The sequence below is a fragment of the Pyrgilauda ruficollis genome, unplaced genomic scaffold (genome assembly GCF_017590135.1).
Source record: "Pyrgilauda ruficollis isolate IOZ18807 unplaced genomic scaffold, ASM1759013v1 scaffold90, whole genome shotgun sequence".
In the NCBI taxonomy this organism is placed as follows: Eukaryota; Metazoa; Chordata; class Aves; order Passeriformes; family Passeridae; genus Pyrgilauda; species Pyrgilauda ruficollis.
In genome coordinates, this window is record NW_024531044.1 from 1,752,844 (window position 1) to 1,768,758 (window position 15,915).

A 15,915-nucleotide genomic window follows, 5' to 3' on the forward strand; every position below is an offset into this window, starting at 1 on the left:
TAGTATGACAGTTATCTTTGCCAATTAGTCCACCTGAGTGAGTGCAGCTAACAGGTGCTTTTAAGCTCAGTGAGACTGCCTTCATCACTCTCTCAGGGAAGAGGACAGCTATGTTGGTTTCTGAATTAGACGTTGGAAAAAAACCAAAATACCTAGCTCTGTTGCCCAGCTGTCTCTGTGATTGAAAGCCAGTCCTGCAGAGGCTGATGCAAAATGAGTGCCTGTGATTGGGAGTTGTGTGTCTGTCTGAACAAAGAAATGGAAAGCAGTGAAAGAATCACTAATCAGCTCTTATGAATGTTTCTGATTTCAAATTACCTCTTGAGGAAAAAAAGAAACTCTTTCCCTAGATTATAATTAAACTAAAGAATAAATAAATCTCATTTCAAATGTAAAGGAATTTGTAGAATTTCTGTTGATTTTACATACAAAGTTAATATGGATGTGGTAAGAAAATATCAATCCTGTGTCTCTGCCTGCACATGGATTTGAGCAAACACATTTTAAAAGTAGCTAGCTAGGCAGTGGTTTGTATGATATAGCATGTAGAATATGTCACTTAGATTTTCTCCAGTATGCCAGGCAGAATATAAATACAGAATGTAATACATCTCCATTAGTATTTACAACTGTAAAATATGACTAAAGGGGAAATAAAAAAATACCCAGTGGTTTTAATGTTATTTCCTACATGCCTGCCCATCTTTGAACTTAAATATTAATAAAGCCATTTTACATGAGTAAATTATTAAAGCCTTCAGACCTAGTCAAAACAAAGACATGTCAGAGATAGATTTTGATTTGAAGCTTTGTCAGTTTTGAATGTACCACTCAGGTTTTGTTCTGTGTCATTAGTCAATTTTCTCATAGCTTCTCTGTCAGAAAATTCAGCAGTGTTACTTATCTCCTGTAAAACAGATTTTGGTACCATTCCTTGGCTGAGGCTTCTTTGAAAGAGAAATTAGTTTCCAGAAAGGGAAGCTATGCAGTCCCAGTATCCAGTTAGTCTGCAGCAGCTTCCCATCCGGCTCTGCCTGGCTCCATAGCAGCAAACCAAGCACAACCAGGGGACAGTGTGATGAACTATTAACATGATCCCTAGTATGTTTTTGGCTTTGTTTTAAAGCAGAAATATTCCAAATAATGGGTGGTCATGATTTAGCAGTTTGCAGGGGTGAGGGGTGATTCCCAGTGCCAGTCTGTGTGCGGCCCCCCAATTTGCGTGGGAACAAATTCATGTCTGCCCTCTCATGCTCAGGACTTAGGAATGGAGGCTTATTTTTTTATTTCCTTGTGTTCATAAACCTTCTCACATCATGTGTACTACCTTCCTTCACTTTAGAGAAAAAATGTATTTCATAAAAGCACCTAGAGACATCAGGTGTATTTGCAGGAGACAGTAGAGCAGTGTAGTGACTTCACTGTAAAGCTGACATTCCAAATTTCTGCAAAAGAATTGTTGGGTGAAGACAAGCAGTTATGAGGTAAAAGTCAGGAACAATTTTCTTAGTGTAAAAAGGCTATTTACTTAGACAGTTAAAAGGCATAAGATAATTTACTTTTTAATTGAGATATTTTGATAAGAAGGTCCAATGATAAGGAATGAAGTCCAGTGAGCTGTGATAATCCATAAGTAGTTCATTTTGTAGGCAGCCCAAGTCCTGCATTTCACTACTTAAATGTGATTTTTTTTTTTTCAATTTTGTTGTTGTTGTTTTTAAGCTTGAAAGTTTGGTTAGTCCCTATTTTGATTATTCAGATACATTTCTGTTGAGTTGCCATTCCTGGAATAATTAAGTAGAAATGCTATTTCCTGTGATCACAAATCTGATGTCCACACTTCTGCACATGATATCCTGAAAACATTTGTGAGCTGTGGGCTGATTTTTCAACCCTCTGTCTTGCATTGCTGAATCTTGTACTCACTAAAAGAATCTGCTGAATGTCTTGTCTTGCCACGCTAACTCGCTGCTGTGTCATCCCAGGGTTACCTCTTGTCTGCAAATCCTTCTTCCTGGTATTTCCCACAGCTCATGTTATTAACTCACAGAAGGAGCAGATTGAATTTAGTTTGAAGATTTTGAGCCGACAAGTCCTCAGGTGTCCAAGCTTTTTCTTTCTCTCTTTGTGTTTCCTGATACTGAAGGTGAAATCTAGGGCAAGGAAAATTCACTGCCAGGATGTAATATTTCCCCTTTTTCACTGTCTTCAAGTTTTTTGCCAGGAAGACTTTTCCCATTAAATGACACTTAATGATTTAGGTAGAAAAGCTAAGGATGGTTCAGAAAAATATTAAGCTATCCATGTCCATTGTAAGAATATTCTAAAGGTGGCATTGTTTCATCTGACTTAAGATATTTTATTGCACGATTCACTCTGAGTTCTCCTTTTGTTATTGAGGACAAGATGATCTGATTTAACCTTTCAGCAGGAAAAGAATTCATACAGTAGTAAAAATAATGTGAAAGCTGTGGACAGAAGAAAGAATAACTGCCAAAGAATCTTGTCTTCTGCAGAGGCTGCAGCATGCACTTCTGGACAGAATCATAGAATACACTGAGGGGCCCACAGGGATCATCAAAGTCTAACTTCTGACCACCACTGGAATGTTTCTTAAACTCTTGTCAGGCTGGTGCTGTGACCATTTCCCTGGGGAGCCTGTTCCAATGCCCACCCACCCTTTGGGTGAAGAACCTTTTCCTGATATTTAATTTAAATCTCTCGTTTAGTCAGGAGAAGTTGTGTCTCCTGACACAACTTCAGGCCATTCCCTCAGGTGCTGTCACTGTCACCACAGAGCAGAGATCAGTGTCTGCCCCTCTCTTCCCCTCACAAGAAGCTGTGACTGCAGTGAGGTCTGCCCTCAGTCTCCTCCAGGCTGAACAGACCAAGTGACCTCAGCCACTCCTCACACAGCTTCCTCTCAGGGCCCTTCACCATCCTCTGGATGTTTTTGGCTTTGTTTTAACTTCACCATCCACCTTCACCTTTGGACACTCTGCAATAGTTTAATAGCTTTAATAGTTAATATTGTGGTACCCAGAACTGCCCCCAGCACTCGAGGTGAGGCTGTCCCAGTGCAGAGCAGAGCGGGACAATCCCCTCAATCCCCTCCCTTGCCCAGCTGGCCACACTGTCCCTGATGCCCCCAAGACAGGGATGGCTCTCCTGGCTGCCAGGGCACTGCTGGCTCGTGTCCAACTTCAACCAGGACCCACAGGTCCCTTTCTGTGGGGCTGCTCGTCAGCACAGACAGTAAAGAATTCACATGCCAGGCAACCCTTTTAGAACGAACCCAGTTTTTAGAAAAGATACAATCAGTCAACAACAGGCATGAATCCAGATAAACCAGGTTTAATTGGCACCTCTGTGATCACGGAACTATATGTTTTATTAAGGAAAGTCTGTGATTGAGATGAACTGAAGTGCTGAAAATTAAACATCACAATTTGAAAATGTGTTTACTCAGTGCTATCAGCATGTTTGGAATAGAAAAATAAATGATTTTATGAATATGACATTTTGTTTAACACAATTTTTTCCCCTGAATTTTTCCTATATTCTGTCTCATTTCCTTTGTAACCCAAATGACAAGTGGAGAGCTCTCTATGAGCCACCATGGTCCTGACCTGCTGTCATAAAGTGGACATTAAGCCCATCTGTCCTGGAATGTAAAGATATGGAAGGGGAGCTTATGCTCTGGTGGTTTTTTTCTTAAAGTGTAATTTCTCATATTGACCCTAAAAGATAATTAATCTCTTGGAAAACTCTTTCATTTGATATTTGTAAAGGACTGTCTGAGGTAATTTCAGAAGTGCTCTCATTGATAATGTCTGAAAGGTTTATGAAATGCTGGAAGATTGAAACCAGACAAATACAGTGTGCAAGTCTGAAGAAGTAGGAAAGGGAAAAGGAAAAGGGGATTATAAACCTGACACTTATCTTCAATTTCCTCAGTAATTCTGGATGGTAACAGGCCTTTCTACAGAAAAAAATTGTAGACATGATACATCTTAGCTTCAGAAAAGCTTTTGGCACTGTTTCACCCATTTTACTTACAAGAAAAGCTGTTGAGATGTTCTTGAGGAAAGTACTATAGCATGGGTGAAAAAGGGTTTGTACAAGTATACAGAGAGATAAATTTCATGGTGGGCTTTTTTTTGTTTTGGTTTGGTTTTTTTTTTTTTGTTTGTTTGTTTGGGGTTTTTTTGTTTGTTCCTTTTTGGTTTTGCTTTGTAGGTTTTTTTTTTAAATTAAAAGGTAAGTCATCTAGATCTTGTACTATTTAAGTACTTCTATTAATCACTTCAATTATTCTTGTTTCAGACTACCTGAAACCAGGAGATAATGAAATTATTTTGAAGAACAGGTTAGCATTCAACAGGTCTTAAGAGATTGAAGATATGATAATAAGACAAAGGTCTTCAAGACAACATAAGGTATTGTAAATTGATGGCAACAACTAACTACAGATATGGATCTGTAAAGTGATATAACTGCACTATCTGTAACTCAAAAGCCTTTCCCAGGAAAGGTACTCTTCTGGGTAGGAGTGGACTTCAGGAAAGATGAACAGAAGGTGGTTAAGGCAATGTGATATGTACGGGAATGACTGAGGCGGTGAATGGGGATGCAGTTACTGCCCACAGTTACATAGTTTTGGTGTAAAGAAGGGGAGGTTACCTTTTCTACAGATCAGGGTAGATAAGAAGTAATCTGTTTGAGTTGCAGCAAAAAAAAAAAATCAATTTACACATTTAGAAAAAAATATTTGAACTGCAACTGTAATGTAATGCTGGAATAAATCCCCTGGGAACTTTGGAGATTTCCTGCCACTGAATAACTTTAACAAAAGAAAACATTTGAGAGTTGTCAGTTTAGATAAGTTTTTCAGGTCCATTTTTGCACTATTTTAACTAAAGTCTGTAAATTTGGTGGATTGTGTTTTCTGTGGGAAGCATAACTTGAAGATTTTGCTGAGTATGTGTGAATTGCTTGGCTTCATTACTGACTGAACATAACTTTCAGCACTGGCCAATTTTCACTTTTCCATAGAAAAGACTAGGTAGCAATAGCTGTGGATATGTGCTTTCTTGAAAATTGCTTGATCCTTTTTTATAATCTATTGTTTTTATGAGTAATATTGAAAAAAATTAAAGAGTGGTAGTAAAATCCCATATGACAGTTCCTAATTGGAAGATATTTCCTCATCCAAGGCAATAATTTACATAAGCTGAATAACAAGCTGGGTTTTAAAAATGCTCATTTGTTGCTTACAAGATAGCAGGTGATTGACTTGTTACCAGACTTTCTTAGCACTTTAAATTTTAGCATCATTGCTTACATCCTGCTATCTTCCCTAATAGAGTGTTTTTTATCAGCTTCTTGTAGGCTGGAAATAACCTATGCTTCAATATTATTTTCAGTGAAAGTGAATGTTTCTCTCAGTATTTTTTTGACCTAAGAATATTTTTGCTGCTTCAGTAGCACAGGGAGTAAATAGAATGAAATAGGGAGAATTCAGGATGAAAGAAATACAGCTAAAAGTTTTATTTTTTTTTTTAAATAAATTATATATGGCACATATTTTGTGGGATAAGTAGGATCTATCTGTTAAAAAGTCAAAGCACATTTCTTTAAGATATTTCACAACTGCTCATTTGCTCACTGATAAATCCTTATTAGCCCTTCATACTGACCCTCAGCAGTCCTACAGACCTTGGTTCCAGTAGAGGATCCTGCTCTTATCCATTGCATCTGAGATGATGAATAACATCAATCTCTACACCTATTTGAATTAAATATAGTTTACAAAAGGATGTTGGTGGGGGTGGGGGGTGGTGGTGTTTGATTTTGTGTGTGTGTGTGTGTGTTATAAAGAAAAAACTGGGATGTTTGTAGTATGTTTTTATTTTTCCTATGGGTCTGTAATGTAGAAAGATGTTGATCCACCTTGGATGAAGACTTGCAGTCCTGATTGTCTTCTATGCCTTCACGTATTCTTAAGATGTTGAAAAATCTCTTCTAGATATTGATTAGATGTTTTCTTGTCTATCTGTGACCAACACAGCTGCTCAGCACCTCATCACATGTGATGCAATCCATCATTATGTAAGGCAGGCAACTTGAGTTTTGTAACATCATTGAATGTTTTGAAGCTTTAGAGCAGAAATGTGGAAAATCTATACTTTTATCTACTTATTTTTAATTTAATAATTTACATTAGATTTCTGTGCATTTTTATTAGTATTTCTTATATACATACTGGTACCTTTCTAGAACCTGACATCTGTTAAGAGATTTTATGAACTTCTGACATTGTAAGGGAGGAAGCTCTCAAGCTTTATTCCATAGTTTCTTTCATATGTATTTTCATTGTCTTGCATTCATTCAATTATGTACCTTTAGAAATTGGCCTTTCTGTCCTCAGTTGCATTTTCCAGAAAGGGATAATAGAAAGCAGTTTAATAGAACAATAGTGAAGAAAGACAACATTTATAGGCCTGAAACAGACCACTTAAAAAGCAATAGTAACAAAATTTATTGCGCTGGAACTTTGTCAGAACAGTTGTCATGGGACTGAGGTTTGAGTGGACAGAGTGAAAACAAGATTGAATCTGTTCCTGAAGTTCATGTATGGCTCCAGCTTCTCTTACAGGAATTCTCCATCATTCTCTGGGAATGATGCTCTTCATCACAGCAGAAACTCCTTGAAACTGAGTTGGGTTCTTACTTATACCTGGAATCAGAAACACATCCTCTCTTGAAGTTAAGAACCTCCTTGCCACAGATGGAAGACTTGTAAAGACAAGTAGCCAAAAATTAGAAAATTAGAAAATGAATCTATTTGGCCCTTTCCCAGTTTCAGTTCAGAAGCTGTGTGGGTATACAGTGTGTTATTAACTCTACATATACACTCACCAGTCTTTTTTTGCCTAAAAAAAATACCTGCCTCACTCTGAAAAGAATAGAAATGTAAATGGAAAAAACAACTGAGGTTGTGCAGTTTAACACAAATCTTGCATTTCTTTTCAGTCACTGAGAACATGAACAACTGTTTTTTCATTAACATTAGTTTTAGCTATGTAAACAAGCATATAGTAGTTGTAAGGAAAGGAGTGACTCTATACAGGAAGAAATCTGTGCAGAGAACACAATAATTTACCAGGGATTTATGGGCTACTTCTGATAGTTGCTGTACACTTCTATGAGCTTCCTGTGTTCCCCAAAGTGAAACATATTTTTCTTTCTTGTTTCTTTGCCTGTTCCTAAAAAAGAGAACTGCATAGTGCTCCTGGGATATAGAAAGTCTCCACCCTACTTGTGTTTTATAGTTCTTTGCCTTTAGCTTGGACAGCTTTGGGGCCTGATTTTTTTTAATGTCTTATGTACAGTGTAAAAGAACAGCATAAAGAAGAAATTGGGGAGTTTTTGTGAATCATGACATAAATATTTATATATGTAACAAACACTCTGGTTTTGGGTTTGACACGTCTCAAATGAATAAAATCAGACACAATAAGCTACTGATGGTAGAAGGGGAACTGTTTAAAATTTAGAATAGTAAGGGATGTGCTTTTGGATGAGAGAATTCCACCTGATTTTTCATGTAGTTTCTACATATTGTGAGTAACAAGTACATTAGGGAATGAACTGAGACTCCAGTTCTCTTCACATTAGTTATCTGATGTTTTTAATAAAGATTTTTAGTTGCTTTTTAGATGGTCCAGTGTCATGGCAACCAGCTCTGAAACAGATTTCATAGAGAGTTTATGTCTTATTATTCTTTTGATAGTATATCCATCTTGGCACAATGGGAGTTTTGTTTGGCTTTTATAATAGATAATTTCTATGAAAGTAGTTGGTTAGCCTTATCCCCTCTATTTTCTTGGGGGACTTTTTGTTGATTTCTGTTTGTTTGCTTTTGTTTGTCCTTCTTTGTTGTTGTTTTTACTTCTTTGTGTTTTTCTGTCTGTATTTCCCCTATGCATAGTTTGAGATACATAATTGAGTACAGAAGGGCCAGTTATTAATTTATTTAGAAATAAATTAATTTGACATGAAGTGCCTTTGTTTAGAAAAGCATGATTGTATTGCCTTCCATGCTATGGGGTTTGTGCTTTGAAAATTCATTCCTTTGACAAGATTTAATTAAAGTCAATTCTACATAAAGTTGAATGTTTTACATTTCACAAAGAGTATGATTACTAGTGGCTGCAAGTTTTGTCATGTAATTGCCTTGATGGTCTTATAAACAAGAGGCTATGACTCCCCATTATAAGCTGAAAGGAGGAGGAGGAGATAAAGATCTGATTATATGACAGAGAGGAAGGTTTATGTCTTGAAAACACCATCTTAGTACCTAACAAACTTTGGAAAATAAGTGCAAGAAATCCTATTTGTTGCTGCAGCAAAGAAAGTCAACAGGATGCATCAACAAGGACATCAGCAGCAGATACGAAGGCATTATCCCCCTCTACTCAGGGCTCGTCAGGCCACACCTGAAACACTACATGCAGTTTTGGTCTCCTCTCTACAAAAATGATGGGAACAGAATGCAGAGGGTCCAGAGAAGGGGTCCAGAGATGATCCAAGGTCTGGGACACCTGACATATTAGGAAAGGCTGAGAGATCAATCTGGGTGAGCCCACCCCTGAAGGACCAAGACTGAAAGAAGGCCTTGGCACCACGTTCCAGTGTTTAAAAGGTGGCTACAAAGAAGATGGAGACTTCCTTTTTAGAAGGAGTCACATGGAAGAGATTGGGAGTGATGGGAATGAGTTAATTCTGGGGAGATTCTGATTGGATACAAGGAGAAAAGTTTACACAGTGAGAATTATCAGCCCTTTCCAGGGTAGTGGTGGATTCCCCCATCTTGGACACCTTTAAGATTTAGCTGGACAGAGTCCTGGGCCATCTTGTCTAGACCAAGATTTTACCATGCTGTTACCAAGATAGGTCAGACCAGATGATTCTTGAGGATCCATTCCACCCTGGTATTCTGTGATTCTGTTAACAAATAATTGGAATGAACATTAAATCAATACCTTGTTTGATGCTTTTATCTTTTTCAAAATGGAAATATTGATGCATATTTTTAATGAGTGTCAGCTGTTAAAAGTATGTATCTGTGAATATTTACCCAGTGATATTCCTAAATATCCACTCTACTTTTTTTAGGATCACACCAGAATATGACTTCATAACAGGATTTAAACATTATTATTCCTATATTACAGTGTACTAAAAGGTTACTGATTAAATTCAGGGCTAAGTGAATAATTTGTGATGAAGGTTAATTAATCTTTCCAACGGGGCAGCTTGAGCCATAACTTAACACCTCTCAGAGCCGTTGTTCTCAAATGTCATTGTTGGGCATCTTTCATGTCTTTTCCTGGGTCATCCTCCCAGCTGCTGCTGCTTCTCCCTGCACCTCCAGCATTGCCATGGGCTGACACCCAGCCTCCTCTGGAGTGATGACCACTGCTCTCTGTTCCCTCACAGAACTGACCTCTGGCACAGCTGGCTGTGGCCTCAGTGTAGTACAGTGTCCTGAGAATTCTCACAGTCCAACTCCCAGTGTTTCCTCTACTTTCCCATCAATTAAGTTACTTTCCATTCTCCCACTCAAACTTCATCCATAGCACATCCAGTCCACGTTTGGGGAGGATGAACACTTCTCTTCAAGGACTCTATATGTACACCTCCTCTGCAGCCCTGTTTCCTGCAATTTCCCTGACTCCTGCAGCTTCTTGCAGACTTGTACCAAAACTGTTTTCTCCTAGACAGGAAACTTGAAACTGGTTAAATCAGAAAAAGAGAGATAATTTTGATGTCTTCTCATCTCATTGTGGCAGGTGAGATGGAGAGGATGGTGATTAATTGGAGCTGCTTTAATCCCTGCTCACATCCTTGTCCCAGTGTCTGTTGTCTTTAGTTAAATAAAGGGCTCTTCCTATGGAATGACCTTTCCTATGTGACTAAAAAGTCACAGCTAGAAAACTTCCAGTGAACAGAGTGATCCAGTGAGAGAGATTTGAAATAGAAAAGAGCATAGATGCGTATTGCATGAAGCATTCTTGGGGTTTCTTACAATTTGGAGAAGAATCATGTCCCAAGTCAAGGACTTAGACCATCTTTTCATAAAAGATGAAAGGCCAGATGTCATACCTTTGGACAATCAGAAGGACTGTTGGAACTACACAGAGTCCAGACTGGGGAATAATTTTTTAGGCATACTACATTCCCTTTCCTGTGCTTTGAAAAATAAGAAGGCTAGAGTTTGACATGAAAATTTGAAATATTTATCTGTGTAATGAGCATATAAAGCTGAACAGGGTAACAGGATGTTTATCAGCCTGCAGTATAAACAGAAAGTCTATGACAAAATGAAAGGATCCCAGCAAAGTAAACTCTAGAATGATTTTTTTTAAAAATTCCATTAATGACTAAGCAAATTCAAACTTTTTGGTTAGTGGAAGAATCCCAAATTAAAGATAACTTCAATTTTAGAAATGTCTTCAATATTTATCAGCATGAAACATTACTTGTATTGTGAAGTTATAAGCATATAATATAAGGTGTTTCTGATCTGTTGATATTTGTTCATATCAAACTACATCTTATTAAGTGTGTCTACAAAGATTACAGAAATATCAAGAATGTTTTTTTGTAGATGTCAGAGTCTAACATTCCATTTCACTTTTCTAAATCCCAAAAGCACTTGAGAAAATAATAGGGGTTATTTTTCTTCCCTTTATGCCATCAGAAAATAAACTTCATTGAATCCTACACAGATTTCACAAACTGTCAAGGCAAAGCTAAGATGAGAATCCAGCTTTACCCTTCAGTGATCTATACCTTGACCATGGCTCCTTGTTTCCAAAGGCATGTAGACTGGACAAATAGGATGAAATCTTATATTCCTTGTAAAGTCAATATCTGTACTGAAACAACTAAGGCAGAGGTAGAAGGAGAAATGGAGGTTTGGAGTTGAAAAGAAATTGTAGGATAGAAGCTATTAATTTTAATATGAAGTTCTGTCCTTTTATAAAGGCTAAAAGCTGTAATGTGTTAACAGGTAGTTGTTAAAAAGAAAAATGTCTGATGACCCTGTGTATTTTGAAAGAAAAATTCATGCTCATCCAGATGCCAAACCACAACTCCTCTGCTCAACATCAACTTATATAAATTAAGCAGGATATAATGAAAGAAATAACAATGAAATTATCCTTAATCTATAGTTGAAGTGAAGGTGACCTTGCCTGTTAGCATGACTGTTTTGAAGGACAATTTGCTACATCTGAGAAAAGGTTCACATCCATTAGTTCTTAGAAAAGCAGGCTCTTCAAAGAATGATGCATCAATTTTTCTATGACACTGTCTGAACTGAAAGTGCAGTAAAAATATTTTTGAATTATCTTAAGCTCTGTGTCTTTCATTGCCCATATTTAAAGACAAGAACTGTATATATGAAATTATGTTTTAAGAAGTTGTAATTATTCACGTATTTGAGTATTTGAAGAAAATTTACTGTTGCTTAACACTGAGAAACAGTGATTTGTCAAAACAATGACAAATTTTAGTAAGAACATGGATCTTTAAATTTGATATCAATGCAGCCAGAAGGAAAGCAAAAAATTGTAATACATTTTCAGAGTAAAAAATAAAGCTGGAGTGACTACTTTCCTTCGGCAAATGTGAAAATTACAAATCTCTGCCTTAAAATATATGAAGCTTTCTATCTCTGTTTTTCACCCAGTATTTCTGATATTTCTCATACCTAATTATAACACATATTTCCCTTTAATCAGTGGTACATTATTTTTTCATGCTTATAAGTGTGCTTTTCAAGCATGCTTATTGAAATACCTACAAAACATCTTCCTGTAAAAAATACTTAATAATACAAATATATAGAGATTTCAGGCAAAAATAGTTGTATCTTTCTAAATAGCATTTTCATTTTCAATAGTAGACTTCAGAAAAAGAAATCAGCCTTTTATTCCTTAAATTTAAGGTATTAAAAAATACATGAAAGTAAAATAAATTTCTAGAGATTTCTGACCTATGTGCATTTATATATTGAAATCTGATGACAAGAGTGACAAACAATATATTTTAAAACTTTTTTCTTGATTTTCTTGGAGGCATCTCACACCAAAAACAGAGAAGGAAGACCATAATCTTATTAACAAAGGAAGTAATGGTTAGATGTCAAACCAAGGGCATCATTATAAGATTTAGCACTGGAGAAGGTCTTGCTAAGGAAATTGATGCTAAATATTTATACAGTGAAATTAGAGGTCTATTTTATGTCCTTTATTTTGTTATATATATAAAAGCTATATCTATACCATTAAGCTGAACAAGCCCAGGACACTGTCCCAGCATTAGCATGGGATTATTCACAGCCTTTAATCATTAGCACATTCCTTGGCACACTTTTTGGTTTTGCTGCTTAGCATTAGCCCAAATAATGCTAGTTTTTAACTTAATAAACGTCATAGACATATAAGATAGAATAGATGAAACCACCTTATTTTAGTAAGAGCAGAGTTGATCTGTATAGAATGAAGTAAACTGCCCTGCTTGGTCTCAGGATGAGCAGACAGATCACTACACATTTTATTTCCTAGTTCCAGCTGAGGTCACTGCTCAGACCCCCAGGCAGGCACCAGCTCTTTACCACACAAACCACACAGGAGGGAGAATCACCACATCACCACGTCCCCATCAGAATGGTTGACATTGGAAGGGGCCTCTGGACAGCATCTCGTTCAACCTCCCTGCTCAAGCAGGGCCACCTGGAGCCACTTGCTCAGGACCATGTCCTGATGGCTCTCGAATGTCTACAGGGAGGGAGAGCTCACCACCTCCCTGGGCAGCCTGAGCAGTGCCTGATCATTCTCACAGAGCAAAGATGTTTAAACAGAGCCTCCTGTGTTTAATTTTGTGCCTGTTGCCTTTGGTCTTGTCTCGGGGCACACTGGAAACAGCCTGGCCCTGCCTTCTTTGCACGCCTTCCAAGAATTTACATGCATTGATGAGATCTCCCCAGAGCCTTTGCACACAGTCCAAGCTCTCTCAGGGGTTTTTTGTAGGGCAGAAGCTCCAGTGCTATCACTTTAGCAGCCCTTCACTGGACTCTCTCCAGTGTCCATTTCTCTCCTGTACTGGGGAGCCCTCAACTGAACACATTATTCCAGGTCTGACATAATCAGTGCTGAGTAGAGGGAAGACTTTTCTTTCTCGCTGTGAGCTCCAATCTCTACATAAATGCTCTTAAAAAAGTCCTAATTTTATATTTTTAAAATGTATTTATTTGCCCCTCTGTTGTGAAGAAGTCTATGGTACATTTTGACATTTATCTAATTTAAGATCCAGCCAAACCACAAAAATTTAGTATTTTCTGTGAGACAGTCTGCTGGTTCTGGGCTCTGCCACTGTCAAAGCAGTTTCATTGGTGCAACACTGACATCTCACTCAGACACTGCTGGGGATAACTTCTAGGTAGCTTTCTCTCCACACTGTAATCTACACCTGGACTGAACACTTTGGTTTCCTGAACAAATTTCCTCCTGGTTAACAGGAAAATTTACTTTCAGACTGGTTTCCATGAAAAGTGGCAGACTGAGCAGGTAGCCTGCTGAGGATGAAGATGACTCCCAAGTCTTACTCCTTTTTGCATTGAAACGCTTCCATAATTTATTTTCAGCTTCTTTCTAGTCATGAAGTGCTGCTTGCTGTCCTCTTTTTCGAAATATTTCAGAGAACCAACCTGTGCTGTGCTAAAAAAAGCAATTAAGAATATGTATTTTTGTGATATTGCACAGCTTGGTTTTCATGTATGCAAGCAGATGGAAGACATTCCTGGTCTTGCTGAAGGAGCAGGAGCAGTGTGAGTGACATGACAAGCAGGGATGTTGTCCATGTTGGTATTGGCAGTCTCCTGCTGCACCCTGAGGCAGCAAGTTTAATTCAGTCCTGGCTCTGCACTGTCTTCATGGGAGCCATCTCAAAATTACGTTTGTCTATACGTGTCCAGATGGAACGGTTCTGTGCTGAGGAAAAAAATCACCTCTGGAGGGCAATCATGTCTCCAGTGACAAGGAAACATAGATGACTAGTTTAATTTAGACCTTAATTAACAATCTTGCCAGGTTCTGTTTCCCACTGGGAAAAGCACCAGATACACTTACAGTCCAGTTTAGGCAAACATAGCACATATTTAAAGTGATTTTTATTCAGACTCTTAAGCACATGCATGAGTCATGCAATATAATGAATTCAATAAAAGTATTTGAAGCTAAGAAAATGTTTAAAGATGCTTTTGAAGAGCAGTTCAGGCAGGAACCATATGAGATTCAGCTCACTGCTTTCCTAGCCTTGTATAAAAAAATAGGTTGAATACATACAAGATTTTGTCAGGGGTCTTGATATGTTTCATCTATCATTACACAGTGTGCAGGGTTTCAGGTTTTCAAGGACAAATTTTGTTTTTTATTATTTGTGATTTTTATTTTTTTTTGCATACAATTTAATCAATAACAGCTGTTAACTACCTATTCAAGTTCCTCTTCATATACATATTCAGACTTTAACAGTGTGCTGCTTCATGTTCTCTATTTAAGGTGAAATCACTTCAATAAGTTTCAGATCAGGAACTCTTGATTTTTTGACTGTTTTTTGGCTGTTTTTTCATTGACCTATAGTTTATCTGAAAATGCAGTCATCTTGAAATTAGATGCTGGCATAATAAGGTAACCCTGTTCCTCCTAATTCTGCCCTTTCTTCAAATTAGATATTGCCAGGAATTATTTTACATGTAGTTATATATAGTTATATATATTTATATACTATTATCTTCACAATCCATCTTTTTCCTTGCTACTCAAGTGAATTAGGTTACTAATGTATTTCTATAAATGACAATTCAGAATTACTTAGCTCAAAACTCTGCTCATGCCCCAAATGAATTAATAATTAATTTTTCTTAATGAATTAATAATTTATTTTTAGTTTTATTGTAATAATTTGGTCTCTTTTTGAGTAGAAGAGATTAAAGGAAAAAATAATTTTTTTGGCTGCCAGGAATATTTTTGCTGTCACTATAGAAGCCTAATCAAAACTAACAAAGTTCTATACTTATTTGGCTTAGATCTGAGCCAAAGAAATGCTTTCCCCATTCCTCATCTAAGTTTGCCCTTTCACAGAAAATGTCAAAAGTTCCAGAAGATATGCTACGAGTCATTGATAATTTTGAACAAAAATGTTTGCTCACACTTAGTAATGTTTCCAATTTTATCAGTCTGAAACAGACCTCTTAAATTAGAGCAACAGACAAAATACTGTGCAAAACCTAATTTTGTTTTGTTTTTTAAAGAAAATGCATGCATCATTTGAAGTGTGTAAAACATCAACACTTGGAAATACTTTGTTTTCACAATTTAAAACAAACCCTAAATGCAAAGATGATGTTATCACAGTAAGTAATTTCATTTTCCACTTGTTTTACAGGCAACAGTGGTGTGGTACCCTGAAATAAAATAGGGTGGTGGTAGTGGTAAGGATTATTAATCTGTGCCTGTGGTAAATGCAGCAAACTTAGCCCATGAAAGAGGCATGACTCCATTCTCTGGCAGACGTTCCCTTGAAGCAAGTTACTGCAGACAGAGGGAAGTGAAACAGAGTTTGCTCTTCTGATGATGCCCTTCTGTGAAACAGAGATGCCCTTCTGTGGCATCAGGCTTGGTCCATATGTAGATGCTTACAGAAAAAGCATCCCTATAAGGATAAGAGTACTCATTAATTTGAAAGTAGCTCTTGAAATGAACTTTTACTTTTGCATCTGTAGTAGGCTACAGGTAATCCAGGAATGGAAATGGTAAATGCAAAAAATAGTTTCTTAAAGAG